A 17,344-nucleotide genomic window follows, 5' to 3' on the forward strand; every position below is an offset into this window, starting at 1 on the left:
CTTAATATCTCCATTGAATATACCATTTGGGTATAAGTGATAGAACTTCCTCAATCTTGAAATCACAAGAAACATGGGGATTGCTGCTGTTCATGGGTCGTAAACTGGAACATAGTACAGACTCCATAGATTTGGAACAAAATTAATGATTACATACATTACAACTCTGTCAGTGTTATCTACCTTCTTGCATAACTTGCTACGTTATCAGACCCATGCTACATTATCAGATCATTATAAATGTGAACTATCAGTTAAAGTCCTCAGATACATCTGATTTCTTAGGCCAACTCAGGCAAAAAATTGTAATGTATTGTAATTGACATTCTCTGTGATATTTGGTGTAGTTATGTTTTACACCATAGGTTCATACAAAGCTTTACATGATTTATTTGACTTTTCGTGTCATTTTTGCCCGTAAAGAGTTTTATTTTTCTTTGTAAAGTAGCAACTGGGCTATAAAGAGATTGTCCAACCCTTTAAAAGTGATGACTTGTTTTCAGAATAGATCTTCATTATTTGATCGTCAGGGGTCGCAAACTACATAGCTTCATCCTTTGTGCAGTGGACAGAGCTGATTACTGCCTAAGGGATCATGCACACGCCGGACGGGCCCGTGCTGCGGACCGCAAATTGCACTTAAATGTTGGAACCCTGCCGATCAGAGAAAACAGGCCATCATTTTTGAAGGATTGGAAAACCCCTTTAAAGTGGTAAATATAAATAGCTGCCCCTTTAGCAATTTTAGGTTTAATTCAGGTACTGGATTTAGGTCCAGTTTCTGTGGAACATATTCTATGTATGGAGTTTTCAGAACATAGACCATCCATAGCCCTCAAATTTACCAAAAACTGAACTACGGTAAACACTGCCTCTGTGACCTATAGTGAAGTTTTTGGTGCAATTTTTAGAGGAGTTGTCTCACAAGTAACTTTTACTGCCTATCTACAGGTTAGGTGATAAATGCATGATCACTGGGGGCCTTAATGCTGAGACCCGCATGAACACCAGAACACCTGGGTGCCCTTTTCTTCCTCACTACTTGACCGTGGTCAGGGACGTAGCTAAAGGCTCATGGGTCCTGGTGCAAGAGTTCAGCTTGGGCCCCCCTTCCCTCAGTGCTTTGTGGCCAGGGGCAGGGAAACACATAGCCTTCGTGCTGCCTGAGGCAGAAATTGAAACGGCACCCCCAGCCCCATGCCAAATTCTTGACCTAACCCCTTCCCTCCAGTCAGAGGTCTAACCTGAACAACATGCACTTTCTATAATACTGGTGTCTTCATATGCGGCACAAGGGTCGTTGGGCCCCCTCAGGCTCCTGGGCCCAGTAGCGACTGCTACCTCTGCACCCCCTATAACTACGCCCCTGACCGTGGTGAAGAAGAGTTTTATCAAGGTTTTTAGTTGAACACGTTCACTACTGCTCCATTTAAAGTATGAGAGATAGATGGAAGCAGCCAAGTATCCTTTATAGAAAAGCCTCTTTAATAATTTAATAATTTCTGGACCACTCATAGACATCAAATTCAGAATTTTCTCTGCAAGGACATTTCTCAATGTCCTTGTGCAATAGGCCCGGGAAAGGGAGTAACAGTGCAGAGGACAGGGGAGTAGTGGTTGTAGTGGCAATAATGGGGATGGTAACTCTCATGGTGACAGTCCTCATTCTGGCGATCGCTGAGCCATGCAGTGAATGGAAGGTGCACGTTTTCTTCCATTAGGGAACACACTTAAATTTTGGGAATCTCCTGCCTGGTGGTGGCTGGGGTGTCCTTGATGGAGGATGGTTTGCAGGTTGGGAGGCTGGAGAGCAGGTATAAGGGGCTAACAGATGGTGATGGAGTCAATGACCCAGTCCATTTAGTTACAATAAATAAAGTCTCTTTTTATTGAATAGATGATGGGAATTACGTATAGTAATAGGCACAGTTCTGAGATATATTACAGAGTAGGTTTTTCCTAATAGTTGTGTATAGGCAGTAGCAAAAATGGTAGTAATCCTCCCTGAGTCTCTCTAGATACACTTTGCAACCTTCCAAAATAAGCACAGATGTGCAATTCCATTCTCATTAGCACTTTCTGCAATTTCAAGTCTGCAGGGTGCAGTTGTTAGACCAGATGGCCAGTATGTCTCAGAAGTGTGCTGGGTGCAGGAGGCAATTAACCCTTTCCATATGCAGTAAAGTCTTTTGCCATAAACAAGCATTTACCTTACTGACTTTACAGCATGACCTTGAAATGGTTCTCAATCATCTATGAATGTCTGTTCTCTTTCCCACAGGGATAGTCTCTCAGTTTAGTTGCTCTTCTTGCAGCTTTCAGTCTCAGGAATAGTGTTTTCCTGGATGAGGATTCTCTTTGGGGCTTACTTTTCAATATAACAAAATAATAGCAAAGACAGGTGCACTCTGCGGTCTTACTAAACCCTCAAACTGATGTTAAAATTGAGAGATTAGCCAACATATCCTACGGTGTAGGACATGTCTGAGCCCGAGCACCGCGCCAAGGTTTCTCAAGTAGCTCGGGGACCTAACACTCACCTACCTGCGCCGTATGGGCACTACCAGGAGCCAGTGGGCAAATTACAGGAGCATGAGGCCGACTCACAAACTCACCAGTTACCTCCAGCATGTAGCCATGCTTGCAATGGGAGGAGGGAGGAGTCTGCGAGTCCCACTGAAGACTGGCTGATAAGGCCCAGGCCTCACAGGTGCACCTCAATGCAGCCTGTAGATGGAAAACAGGCACATTTAATTTGGAGTTTATACACCTCCAGGCATCTCTATAAATACAAACTGAAAAGAATGGTGTGGCATTAACCAAGCAGGAAATGCTCAAACCCACATGCAGTTGTGCATATATATATATAGGGGAGCAAATCCTGCACTTGTGGCCCGTTGCTAATGACGATCCCCAGCAAAAATGCATACAGTGGAGGATGCCCGCAGCGAACCACAAGTACCACAATAGACATCCTACACAAGATAGCAATTATGTGGATGTGGTAATCAATATAGCAATATAACAAAATAATAGAAAAGACAGGTGCACTCTGAGGTCTTACTAAACCCTCAAACTGATGTTAAAATTGAGAGATTAGCCAACATATCCTACGGTGTAGGACATGTCTGAGCCTGAGCACCGCGGTACTTGTGGTTCGCTGCGGGCATCCTCCACTGTATGCATTTTTGCTGGGGATCGTCATTAGCAACGGGCCACAAGTGCAGGATTTGCTCCCCTATATATATGCACAACTGCATGTGGGTTTGAGCATTTCCTGCTTGGTTAATGCCACGCCATTCTTTTCAGTTTGGCTTACTTTTCAGCAGCACACAAAAGCAGGTCTTCACTCTAGCTCTGCTGGCTAGACACTCCATACCCTACAAGCCAAGGGAGATCGCAGGACCAGCCTGTCTCCTGGCAACCTAACTAGGACTGCCAGATTTAACTAGTTGCTGACTATAGACTACTATTTGGGATAAACAGTGCATAAGGAAAAAAATACTGTCTTACCTGCTTAAGTATTTTTGGCAATAAATCATAAAATTTGCCAGTGTAGGGAGAGGTTGCTGTGTGGAGCAGGGACAGACTGTTAGAGACACCAAATGCTAGCTAATAGGGCCACAAAAGTCCTTTTAAGGACTAGTATAGGTGTGTTATCGATAGGTGTGATTTACTGAGGGGTGTGATATATTTATAATATACTTTCTAACATAGAAAGTATATTATAGTGCATTTGTATTGTGCAGCAGTTGTGTGCGTTTCTGCTGCGATACTGCAGCTATATAGAGGGGCAAACGCTATTGGAACAAATAATTTAAACTGGTGTTTTGGGAGTTGCCTCCCAAAAAAAGTTATTGAGGCAGGGGTGTGATATACCAATAATATACTTTCTATATAGTGCATTTGGGTAGTGCAGCATTTGTTTGCTGTTCTGCTGCATTACCGCAGCTACACAGAGTGATGAACGCTATTGGAACAAATAATTTTAACTGGTGCGATATACCAGTTGCCCCCTCAAAAAACTGATTGAGGCAGAGGTGTGATATACCAATAATATACATTCTATATAGTGCATTTGGGTAGTGCAGCATTTGTTTGCGGTTCTGCGGCATTACCGTAGCTACACAGAGTGACAAACGCTATTGGAACAAATCATTTCAACAATTGTGATATACCAGTTGCCCCCAAAAAAACAGATTGAGGCAGGGGTGTGATATACCTATAATATAATTTCTATATAGTGCATTTGGGTAGTGCAGCATTTGTGTGCGGTTCTGCTGTGTTACTGCAGCTACACAGAGTGACAAACGCTATTGGAACAAATTATTTCAACTGGTGTGATATACCAGTTGCCCCCCCAAAAAACTGATTGAGGCAGGGGTGTGATATACCTTCTTCCACAAATACTGCTCTTCTATAGGGACTTTGTCACAGGGTCATTTTGAAAATGACAGGCAGAGGAAAAAGCAGGCCATTCGGCAGGGGTGGTAGGGGTCGGGCAGGTGCACCAGGCCGGAGCCTAAGTGGGAAGTTGCAGAAGGTGCGTGCGATTACGTCAAAGGACGCACCAGAGTTGGCTCACTCAGCTTTCCGCTTCTGCACCCTCCTCATCCTCTCTATCTGCACCCTCTTCACTCTCTGCTGTGTGCACCCCCAAGTAACACCACCACCACCATATCCCCTCCGCTCGAGTCAGAGGAATTATTATCCCATCCATTCCAAGACCTTACCGATGCGCAGCCATTCTTGGCATCGGATCAGGAAGAGGAGGTATCAACGGTCGCCACCCAGCGGTCTGACAACAGTACCCAGATCAGCCCAAGGAGGGTGGTCCCAGCTGTTGCTGCCTACTCCGAGATCTCTATGTCAGTGGTGGTGAGGGGACGATGATGGAATGTCGATGACTTCACGTGGTGCTCACAAGAGAGGAAGAGTAGGGGAGTTTCAGAGGGAGAGACAGAGCAGCAGATAGGAAGGAGAAGGGAGAGAACAGGCAGAACTTACAGTGCACAGGAGGCAAAAAGCAGACTGCTAATGTATCTGACAGAGCCATCCACCATGCACGGTCACATCTGGCTCTCCAGGACGCAGGCACAGTCTCCGCAGTGTGGGCTTTTTTTTTTTAACATGTCCGCTGCTGACAATAGTGTTGCCATCTGCAGCCTATGCTGTCAACGCATAAGTCGCGGTAAGCCCAACACTCACCTAGGGACGACCGCCTTAAGAAGGCACGCTGGCCTCCCATCACCGAGCCCATTGGAAGCAACACTGTCAGAACCCACAAAGCCACACTCCTGATGCTCCACATCCTACCTCTTCTCCTTCTCCTCTCTCCTCCCATTTGTCCTCCACTCCACATTCTACTGTGCCGTTGTTGCTTTCATCTGGGCTTCCGTGGCCCAAATGTTCGAGCGTAAAAAGGTGATGACGCTGGATAACCCTCTTGCCCAACGGCTGACTGCTGGCTTGTCGGAACTGCTAGCCCGCCAACTACTACCATATAAACTGGTGGACTCGGAGGCCTTTAGAAAATTTTTGGCCATTGGCACACCGCATGGAAGGTCCCCGGAAGGAAATATTTCTCCCAGAGGGCACCCGGAGCTATATGGCCACGTTTAGTGGCAAGTGAATGTATCTTTGGCACACAGTGTTGGTGCCAAGATATATCTGACCACAGACACGTGGTCTAGCAAACTCGGGCAGGGAAGGTACATAACTTTTAATGCCCACTGGGTGAACCTTCTGACGGCTGTCAAGCATGCAACCCGTGGCACCCGTGTGGATTTGGTGTTACCGCCACGGATTGCATGCAGGCCTGCCTCTTCTTCTTCTCCTCCTCCTACTCCATCCTACGTCTCCTCCTTTCGCACTGCTACCGCCTTTTCCTCTGCGCCCCCCAAGCTCCCCAGAACCTATTCGATGTGCCAGGTGAGACGTTGCCATGCTGTGCTGCGTCTGTCGCGCCTGGAAGCCAAGTGCCAAACCGGTCCTGCACTCCTTTCAGCTTTGCAGTCACAGGCCGATCAGTGGCTAACCCCGCTCAATTTCACAGTTGGTAAAGTGGTGTGCGACAACGGTGCCATTCTGCTGAGCCCGCTTAAACAGGGCAAAATGACACACGTGCCGTGCATGGCACACGTCCGGAACTTAGTTGTGCAGCAATTTGTTGCCAAATACCCCAGGGTCCATAGCATCTTGCAGCAGGCCAGGAAAATCTCTCGCCATTTTAGAAGATCTTACACGGCCATGGCTCACCTTGCTGACATTCAGCAGCGACACCACCGGCCCGTCAGATGTCTGATTTGTGACTTCCCAACACGCCTGAACTCCACCTTGTATATGCTTGATAGGCTGCTCCAGCAGCAACGTGCCGTTAACGACATCCTGTATGAACTCTGCGGCAGGACAGGCTCTGGGGAGCTTGTTTTTTTTCACCGCGCCAATGGCTGCTCATGCGTGACGCATGCAGACTTCTGCAGCCATTTGATGAGATCACCAAACTGGTCAGTCGCAGCCAGGGCACCATCAGTGACATCGTGCCTTATGCTTTTTTTGTGGAGCGTGCATTGCGTTGTGTCATTGATCAAGCCGTTAAGGAGCAGGAGCAGGAAGATGAGGAAGTCGCAATGCTGGATGAATTCCCAGGGGGGCTACTCTATCTGAGACAAGTCAACAGGAGTCTGAAGAGGAGTCAGAGGAGGATGGTGCCAAGGCGGAGGAGGAGCAAGAAGAGCATGCTTTAAACTTTTCTGGGATCCCTAGTCTTGTCCGTGGCTGGGGGAGGAGACCGAGGATGACATTATCCTGGACGATCAGCAGGAGCCAAGCCACTCCACCGCTTCCAGTTTAGTGCAAATGGGGGCCTTCATGCTCCAGTGTTTGAAGAGGGACCCCCGTATAAAAATCATAAAGGGCAAAGACCAGTACTGGGAGGCAACGTACTTAGACCCCCGGTACAAAAACAAAAATGGCAGACATGTTTCCAGCATCACAGAGGGCTGTCAGAATGCAGCACTTCCAGGACTTGCATTCTGCTCTTGCGAGCGCTGGCAGAGGAATTTCCACTCACAGAGAAACAGTTGCGGGTACCAATCCAACAGCGCATGCAAGTACAGGGTGGTTTGAAGATGTGTTGGTCACTTCAGATATGAGATCATTCTTGCAGCCAACCCATCGACAGCCGCCCTCCGGTTTCAACCTCAGGGAACGCCTAGACCGACAGGTGTTTGACTACATCGGGTTAGCGGCCGATGTGGACGCTATGAGAAGCGAGGAAGCCCTGGACTACTGGGTGTGCAGGCTTGACCTGTGGCCAGAGCTGGTACAATTTTCCATGGAATTCTTGTCTTCCCCCTCGTCCAGTGTCCTGTCCAAAAGGACGTTCAGCGCAGCAGGGGGGGATCGTGACCGATAAGCGCACTCGCCTAGCTCACGACAGTGTGGACTACCTCCCATTTTTTTAAATGAATGAGGCATGGATCTCGGAGGAATTCAACACCTGTGACGACCACGTTTAATTGAATTTCCTTATGCCAGCCCACACATATCCTACAACACAAAGAACAAAGAATAGTCCCTGCCTTATGTAAATAATGAGGCATAAAAGTACTTTTCTGTCCGTTAAATGCCTAATGTTTTGGGCCTCGGAGTAATTCAACACCTGTGATGACCACGTGTTTCAACTATAATCATTAGGGTTTTTTCAAGAGGGGGGATTTCGTTAGCCATGTTTTTAATCCAGTTTTATACTTTTAGTTCTTTTAAACATATGTATTTGCTCTGTATTTGTACTGGCCTTCAGTAAAATTTATATCCAATATGTAATCTACCTCCAGCCACATATTTACTTGTTCTTTTCTGTCCGCTGAACGCATAATTTTTGGAGCCTGTAGTCCACTGGGCTTCTGTAAAATTGATATCCAATGACCATGTAATCTGCCTCCAGCCACATACTTGCTTGTTCTTTTCTGTCCGCTGAATGCATAATTTTTGGGGCCTGTAGTGCACTGGCCTGCTGTAAAATTAATATCCAATGACTGTGCAATCAACTTCCAGCCACATACTTACTTGTTCTTTTCTGTCAGCTGAATGCATAATTTTTGGGGCCTGTAGTTCACTGGCCTGCTGTAAAATTGATATCCAATGACCGTGTAATCTACCTCCAGCCACATACTTACTTTGTTCTTTTCTGTCCGCTGAATGCACAATTTTTGGGTCCTGTAGTCCACTGGCCTGCTGTAAAATTGATATCCAATGACCGTGTAATCTACCTTTAGCCACATACTTACTTGTTCTTTTCTTTCTGCTAAATGCATAATTTTTAGGGCCTGTAGTCCACTGGCCTGCTGTAAAATTGATATCCAATGACCGTGTAATCTACCTCCAGCCACATACTTACTTGTTCTTTTCTGTACTGTGAATTAGTAATTGTTGGGTCCTCAACACCAGTGATGACCACGTGTTATCAAATTTCAACTATTATGATTAGGTTTTTTTCAAGAGGGGGGATTTCGTTAGCCATGTTTTTAATCCAATTTTATACTTTTAGTTCTTTTAAACATATGTATTTGACCTGTATTTGTAATGGCCTGCAGTAAAATTGATATCCATTGACTGTGTAATATACCTCCGGCCACATAATCACTTGATCTTTTCTGTCCGGTGAAAGCCTAATGTTTGGGGCCTGTAGTCCAGTGGCCTACAGTAAAACTTTTATCCATTGACCACATAATGTACCTCGAGCTACATAATCAGAATTTCTTTTATGTCAGGTGAATGCCTAATTTTTAAGGCCCGTACTCCCATGGCCTAAAATAACATTTTTCTAGGCTCCAACAGGGCACATGTCAGAGAATTTCCCTTTAAGACGCATAAAACTGTCCCCTGAATAAAATACATATTTTTTGTTGGATTTTTTGTCATTGATTCCCCTCTAGTATGTCACTGTCCATGTTGTGGGACTATTTGTGCACTTCTACTAAGTATTTGATGGCTGCAAATATGAGCTGAAGGTTTTTCAGGTTCGCCTGCCATTAAAGTGAATGGTGTCCGCCGCGATCGCGTTCACGAACCATCCCGGCCGATGTTCTTTCATCACTACCAGGGTGGGCTCCCCAGGATATAGTGAAGTCACGAACGAGGAAAGCAACCCCAACACCAGCTTTTGCTAAAACAGAATTTTACTTAAATGTGGCAATAAACACAACCACAAATGCTGAGAACATACAATAAATTTACATACACCCAGCAAGACGGCTGAGACCCTTGTGCTGCACAGCACTGCGCCCTCCGATGGATGCAGGAGGAAAGAGCAGTAATTTACCTACTGGCGGGCACAACTAAACTGCCACACCTTACCTGTTATTATCCTAAAAGAACAAGAATCACTGTATGGGTGTGTGGTACGAGATAGCCTACGGTGCAGCACAACAGCTTACAATCTTACACAGATCTACAGTATTCCCCCTCCCATAACTGGTCCTATAGCACGTGCCTGAGTATTCCTTCTGAGCAAAACACCAGCCTGGCTTGAGTTTATGGGAATTTTATCAGCTCTCCAATGTGCAATGTCACTTTAAGTTATGGAGTCCTTGCAATGAACAGTAGTAACACTTGTGGCCTGACACAAACAGAGACTCTAACTAACTAACTACAGGTCTGGTCTCAGTCCCTTGGCGCCAACACTGTAATGAGGTGCGTGCACGATCTTACCGACCCGGGTCTGCTCTGCATCCGCTTGTGACTCTGAACAGAACAAATGCCTCTCCAACAAGCATGCAGTACCGCAGTATATGTAGCTTTGCTCCTCAGCTCTCATCAGCATTCCTGGAAGCAATCCTCGTTCCTCTGGACAGGATCAGGGTCTTGAACACAATCAGCTTCACTTAGCTGCAGCTCTGGTCACTCTCACACCTGGATGCCGTCGGATTCACTGCTCACACAGTTCCTCAGTGTCTCTCACAGCCTCACTATAAGATGGCTGCTGCCTTCCTCTCCAGACTTGTAACTTCCTGAGAGTTCCTAACACAGACATTCCAACCTGCAAAAACTCATTTCTGGGAGGTGTACTTCTCATTTCAGGGCGGTTTTCTTTTTTTTTTCTTTCACAAACTTTTTATTACATTTTCCAAACATATTCAGTATCTGCACACTTTGCACTATGGTGTGGAGGACTGGGCTCATTACCCTGCCCCAAATTATCATATTTATGTATATGATTAAAGAGATTCTGTCACCACCTATAAGCTCTGTGATCTAAACATATACTCATGTCCAGGGTAGCATTCTGATTTCTAAGGTGGCCTTATAAAAGCTATTTGTGGCTTTATTCTGCGGAAAAACAGGTGTTACTAACCTGTCAATCATTGAATTAAGGTGCCCAAGCAGGGGAGGTCTGTGGATGCATGGTGCCCGGCCGCACGCATCGCCGTTCGTGCCCAGCGCCGCCTTCTACTCCTCAGTGCAGCCTCTCCCTCTGTAGTGTCCCACTAGGTAAATGTGGGCTCTACACAAGGGTCAATTGGGTCACGTTTGTTCTCCACCTCCTGTGGAACATGGTCATTGTATTTTATATTGCATTTTAATGTACACTCACCTAAAGAATTATTAGGAACACCTGTTCTATTTCTCATTAATGCAATTATCTAGTCAACCAATCACATGGCAGTTGCTTCAATGCATTTAGGGGTGTGGTCCTGGTCAAGACAATCTCCTGAACTCCAAACTGAATGTCAGAATGGGAAAGAAAGGTGATTTAAGCAATTTTGAGCGTGGCATGGTTGTTGGTGCCAGACGGGCCGGTCTGAGTATTTCACAATCTGCTCAGTTACTGGGATTTTCACGCACAACCATTTCTAGGGTTTACAAGGAATGGTGTGAAAAGGGAAAAACATCCAGTATGCGGCAGTCCTGTGGGCAAAAATGCCTTGTGGATGCTAGAGGTCAGAGGAGAATGGGCCGACTGATTCAAGCTGATAGAAGAGCAACATTGACTGAAATAACCACTCGTTATAACAGAGGTATGCAGCAAAGCATTTGTGAAGCCACAACACGCACAACCTTGAGGCGAATGGGCTACAACAGCAGAAGACCCCACCGGGTACCACTCATCTCCACTACAAATAGGAAAAAGAGGGTACAATTTGCACGAGCTCACCAAAATTGGACTGTTGAAGACTGGAAAAATGTTGCCTGGTCTGATGAGTCTCGATTTCTGTTGAGACATTCAAATGGTAGAGTCCAAATTTGGCGTAAACAGAATGAGAACATGTATCCATCCTCTGATGGCTACTTCCAGCAGGATAAAGCACCATGTCACAAGGCTCGAATCATTTCAAATTGGTTTCTTGAACATGACAATGAGTTCACTGTACTAAAATAGCCCCCACAGTCACCAGATCTCAACCTAATAGAGCATCTTTGGGATGTGGTGGAACGGGAGCTTCGTGCCCTGGATGTGCATCCCTCAAATCTCCATCAACTGCAAGATGCTATCCTATCAATATGGGCCAACATTTCTAAAGAATGCTATCAGCACCTTGTGGAATCAATGCCACGTAGAATTAAGGCAGTTCTAAAGGCAAAAGGTGGTCCAACACCGTATTAGTATGGTGTTCCTAATAATTCTTTAGGTGAGTGTATATTGTCATGTTATTTATGTATATCTCCTGTGTACCAGGCCTATTAAGGGTGTAGTTCCTCCTCCTAGACAGTAGAGGGAGCTAGGGAACCCCCTAGTATAAATAGCCAGGTCCAGACCAGAGAGATAGGTCAGTGTGTACAGAAGTCAAGAGTCACCTTAGGGCTCTTTCACACCTGCGTTCTTGTCTTCCGGCATAGAGTTCCGTCGTCGGGGCTCTATGCCGGAAGAATCCTGATCAGGATTATCCTAATGCATTCTGAATGGAGAGAAATCCGTTCAGGATGCATCAGGATGTCTTCAGTTCCGGAACGGAACGTTTTTTGGCCGGAGAAAATACCATAGCATGCTGCGCTTTTTGCTCCGGCCAAAAATCCGGAACACTTGCCGCAAGGCCGGATCCGGAATTAATGCCCATTGGAAGGCATTGATCCGGATCCGTCCTTAAGCTAAACGTCGTTTCGGCGCATTGCGGGAGCCCACATTTAGCTTTTTCAGAGTGGTTACCATGGCTGCCGGGACGCTAAAGTCCTGGCAGCCATGGTAAAGTGTAGTGGGGAGCGGGGGAGCAGTATACTTACAGTCCGTGCGGCTCCCGGGGCGCTCCAGAGTGACGTCAGGGCGCCCCACGCGCATGGATGACGTGATCGCATGGACACGTCATCCATGCGCATGGGGCGCTCTGACGTCACTCTGAAGCGCCCCGGGAGCCGCACGGACTGTAAGTATACCGCTCCCCCGCTCCCCGCTCCTACTATGGCAACCAGGACTTTAATAGCGTCCTGGGTGCCATAGTAACACTGAAAGCATTTGGATGACGGTTCCGTCTTCAAATGCTTTCAGTACACTTGCGTTTTTCCGGATCCGGCGGGCACCTCAACGCAAGTGTGAAAGAGGCCTAAGCCAGACAGTAGCTGAGGTGCAGCTTCTGACATGCAGCTAGATAGCCCAGGCTTCTAGCTTGCCACCAGGAGAAGAGCCTGCCTCCTGAGAAACCTGAAGTTCCTATAACAGAAGACAGTTCAGAGTCAAGTATATACCAGCCAAAAAGAGAGCTGAAGGGCAGAAGGATATATATATATATATATATATATATATGCAAAGCAAGGAGATATATACCTGAGGAAGTTTCCCCTAACCAAGGATAAAGCCAGCAATTGGGCTAAAATAGGGATAAAGACAGACAGGATTCTGAGGAAAAGTGCAGCCTGATCTGTAAGTGTTTAACCCTCTGAGCGTGCGCCTGGGCTCAGCCTGATGCGCCGTTGCGGACTGCTGGCATCGGCTCCTTCTTGCACTGTGCGCACGCGCCGAGAAGAGGACACTGCTACAGGTTGCCGGAAAGGTTTACTGCGAGTAAACCTTTCCGAGATTAGAGATGGGAAGTTCGGATGTTTCACATGAATCGGTTCATTTGAATCAGTTCATTCAAATGAACCGATTCATGAATCGAATCTTCGGTTCACTCGCTGAGTCTACTGACTGCTGAGCTGAGAGGCAAGTAAATCGAAGAGCTTAGGTGGTGCGCATGCGCGGATGCTTCGATTCACTTGCTGACTCGCTGAGCCAGCTCTTGGCACTTGGTCTGAGCTCTGACTGAGTAAGGAAGGGAAGGGGACAGGACTCAGGACAGAATGCATTGTCAATAAAATAGTCCACAGTCCGCACAGACATCACACAGGACAATAACTAGTGTGAACCCACCCTTAGTTATATAGCTACTGAATCCTAAAGGGTTAATTCAATCTGTAATCTAAACTCTGTCCTGTCACTTCTCTTATCTCTCTGCTGACTGCTGTCCCTTAATCTTATCACTGCTGCAGCCTGGTCATTAGCCTCAGTGTAAACTGTTCTAGTGACTGACGGTTCTTTTAACTCAAAGAATCGAATGAGTCTCTAAGGGCTTTTTCACACTTGCGTTGTCCGGATCCGTTGTGTACTCCATTTGCCGGAATTACACGCCGGATCTGGAAAAACGCGTAAGAAAGCATTAATTTTTTCTTTCCGGATGCGTCTTTCCGGCTTTTTTGGTAAGAGACTGATCCGGAAATCCTGAAGCCAACATCAATGTTTTTTTTCCCGGATCCGTCGTACGGATCCGGTATGGGGCCGGATCCGTACGCCAGATCCGGAAAAAAAACGTTGATGTTGGCTTCAGGATTTCCGGATCAGTCTCTTTTCGCGCCAGCCAAGTCCTTCCTACTTCCTGGCGCAGGCGCAGACGCAACTTCCGGATCCGTCGTTGCGTCATAACAACTGAAGATGTTAGGACGGATCCGGAATAATACATTTCAATGGGCTATTATTCCGGATCCGTCGATGCGGCAAGTGTTCAGGATTTTTGACCGGAGGAAAAAGTGCAGCATGCTGCAGTATTTTCTCCGGCCAAAAAACGTTCCGGTCCTGAACTGAAGACATCCTGATGCATCCTGAACAGATTTCTCTCCATTGAGAATGCATGGGGATAATCCTGATCAGGATTTTTCTGGCATAGAGCCCCGACGACGGAACTCTATGCCGGAAAACAAAAGCGCAAGTGTGAAAGAGCCCTTAGTCGGATCTTTAGATTCTTTTAACCTGTAGACTCATTCGATTCTTAGGCCCCTTTCACACGAGCGAGTATTCCGCGCGGATGCGATGCGGGAGGTGAACGCATTGCACCCGCACTGAATACTGACCCATTCATTTCTATGGGGCTGTGCACACGAGCGGTGATTTTCACGCATCACTTTTGCGTTGCGTGAAAATCGCAGCATGCTCCTCTTTGTGCGTTTTTCACGTAACGCAGGCCCCATAGAAATGAATGGGGTTGCGTGAAAATCGCATGCATCCGCAAGCAAGTGCGGATGCGGTGCGATTTTCACGCACGGTTGCTAGGAGACGATCAGGATGGAGACCCGAACCTTATTATTTTCCCTTATAACATGGTTATAAGGGAAAATAATAGCATTCTGAATACAGAATGCATAGTAAAACAGGGCTGGAGGGGTTAAAAAAAATAAAAAATCATTTAACTCACCTTAATCCACTTGCTCGCGATGCCCGTCATCTCCGTCTGACTCTTTTACTGTATAGGACCTGTGGAGAGCATTAACTATAGTTTAAGGACCTGGGATGACGTCACTCCGGTCATCACATGGTACGTCACATGATCTTTTACCATGGTGATTCACCATGGTAAAAGATCATGTGACGTACCATGTGATGACCGGAGTGACGTCATCCCAGGTCCTTAAACTATAGTTAATGCTCTCCACAGGTCCTAGACAGTAAAAGAGTCAGACGGAGATGCCCGGCATCGCGAGCAAGTGGATTAAGGTGAGTTAAATGATTTTTTTTTTTTTTAACCCCTCCAGCCCTGTTTTACTTAGCATTCTGTATTCAGAATGCTATTATTTTCCCTTATAACCATGTTAGAAGGGAAAATAATACTATTTACAGAACACCGATCCCAAGCCCGAACTTCTGTGAAGAAGTTCGGGTTTGGGTACCAAACACGCGCGATTTTTCTCACGCGAGTGCAAAACGCATTACAATGTTTTGCACTCGCGCGGAAAAATCGCGGGTGTTCACGCAACGCACCCGGACATTTTTCCGCAACGCCCGTGTGAAAGAGGCCTTAGGGCTCTTTCACACTTGCGTTGTTGGGTTCCGGCATAGAGTTCCATCGTCGGGGCTCTATGCCGGAAGAATCCTGATCAGGATTATCCCCATGCATTCTGAATGGAGTGAAATCAGTTCAGGATGCATCAGGATGTCTTCAGTTCCGGAACGGAACGTTTTTTGGCCGGAGAAAATACCGCAGCATGCTGCGCTTTTTGCTCCGGTCAAAAATTCTGAACACTTGCCGCAAGGCCGGATCCGGAATTAATGCCCATTGAAAAGCATTAATCCAGACCCGGCCTTAAGCTAAACGTCGTTTCGGCGCATTACCGGATCCGACGTTTAGCTTTTTCTGAATGGTTACCATGGCTGCCAGGACCCTCAAGTCCTGTTTGCCATGGTAAAGTGTAGTGGGGAGCGGGGGAGCAGTATACTTACCGTCCGTGCGGCTCCCGGGGCGCTTCAGAGTGACGTCAGGGCGCCCCACGCGCATGGATGACGTGATCGCATGGATCACGTCATCCATGCGCATGGGGCGCCCTGACGTCATTCTGGAGCGCCCCGGGAGCCGCACGGACTGTAAGTTTACAGCTCCCCACTACTACTATGGCAACCAGGACTTTAATAGCGTCCTGGCTGCCATAGTAACACTGAACGCATTTTGAAGACGGATCCGTCTTCAAATGCTTTCAGTTCACTTGCGGTGTTACGGATCCGGCGGGCACTTCTGGCAAATGGAGTACACGCCGGATCCGGACAACGCAAGTGTGAAAGAGGCCTTAGACTCCCTCCTGTACTGTGTCCTGAGACTGAGAGCTGGTTGCCTCACATCTGATTGGTTGCAGGCCGGGGTGGGCGGAGAGGGGCGGGGCTGGCTTCCACTCTAGGATCAGATTACACTCCTCCCTCCCTGCTGCCAGCATCTCTCTGCTCTGCTATCTGACTGAGCGGCTTCACATGGATCAGCTCAGTCAGAGGAATCGACTCCTCCGGTTCAGTGAACTGAATCCATTCAAAAGAACGATTCGTTCATGAACCGGACATCACTATCCGGGATATATTGTTTCACATGCGGGCGTCAGGGAGCCGCTATCTAATAGCGGGAGACTCCCTGAACATCCTGGAGACTTGAGATCCCTGCCAACATCACATGAAATACTGTCTGTTGCTATGCTTAGGAAACAGCGTCATCTTGTGGCCAAACAGCAGAATGTCAGTCCAGATCATTTAACTTCATTTAAACAAACACAATGTTCAGACAATGAGAGCTGTTTCCCCGTCTCACAGGTCGGCTACTCTGGGAGGTCCTTATTAGTCTTGGATAACCCTTTAAAAGACATACCCCCATTTTCACCCACGCAGCCCCATTAATATGAGCATTTCATGCTCCGATGTTCTCCTTTGCCCTGTGCTGAAGCACGCAGGGCAAAGACTGTTTCCAGAAGATCCGGTGATGTATCGAGCTCTCCATAGGGACTGCTAGGCGGAGGCTTCCGTCTAGCAGTGAGCCCGGTGACGTCACCGGCACTAATAGGCGGGCTTTTGCACTACCCTAGCCTGTCAAACGGCTAGGGCAGTGCTAAAGCCCGCCCATCAGAGCTGGGGACGTCAACAGGAACACTGCTAGGTGGAAGCCTCTGCCTAGCAGTGTAAAAACATGAACAAAAAAGCCCTTGCTCATATCAGGGGGGGGGGGGGGGGGGGGGGGAGGGAAAAAGGGGGTATGTCCGGATTCAGCTCTGAACCTGGACAACCCATTTAATGTAATCACCTGAAATGAACAGGATATGGAAGCAGCACACTTTTTTTTTTTTTTTTTTACCTATACCTGCTTATTTATATGCCACATAATGCTATAAAGAGGTCCCATATGATGGCTAGCTTAAAATTAGCTTTTTGACTAGCTAAATGGAAACAAGAATAACAACATCCATTATTAGCTCGGAGTAGCTGTGGTATTAAAAGCTTAGTATTTGGTCTCCTAGAGGATAGTATTAATAATCTGGCATTACTATTGTTTTTGCATGGAAATCTGCCAAACATTTCCAAAGGAAAAATGTGCATCATAGGCCACCTGCATCAACACACTGGTCGCAGCTT

At 46.9% G+C, this 17,344-nt stretch overlaps 1 protein-coding gene across 1 annotated transcript in view; it reads left to right on the forward strand.

The window, feature by feature from the left end:
• The window catches only part of SLC16A12 (solute carrier family 16 member 12), a 113,705-nt gene that overhangs the window by 80,735 nt on the left and 15,626 nt on the right, over window positions 1-17,344 (forward strand).

The sequence above is a fragment of the Bufo bufo genome, chromosome 6 (assembly GCF_905171765.1).
Source record: "Bufo bufo chromosome 6, aBufBuf1.1, whole genome shotgun sequence".
In the NCBI taxonomy this organism is placed as follows: domain Eukaryota; kingdom Metazoa; phylum Chordata; class Amphibia; order Anura; family Bufonidae; genus Bufo; species Bufo bufo.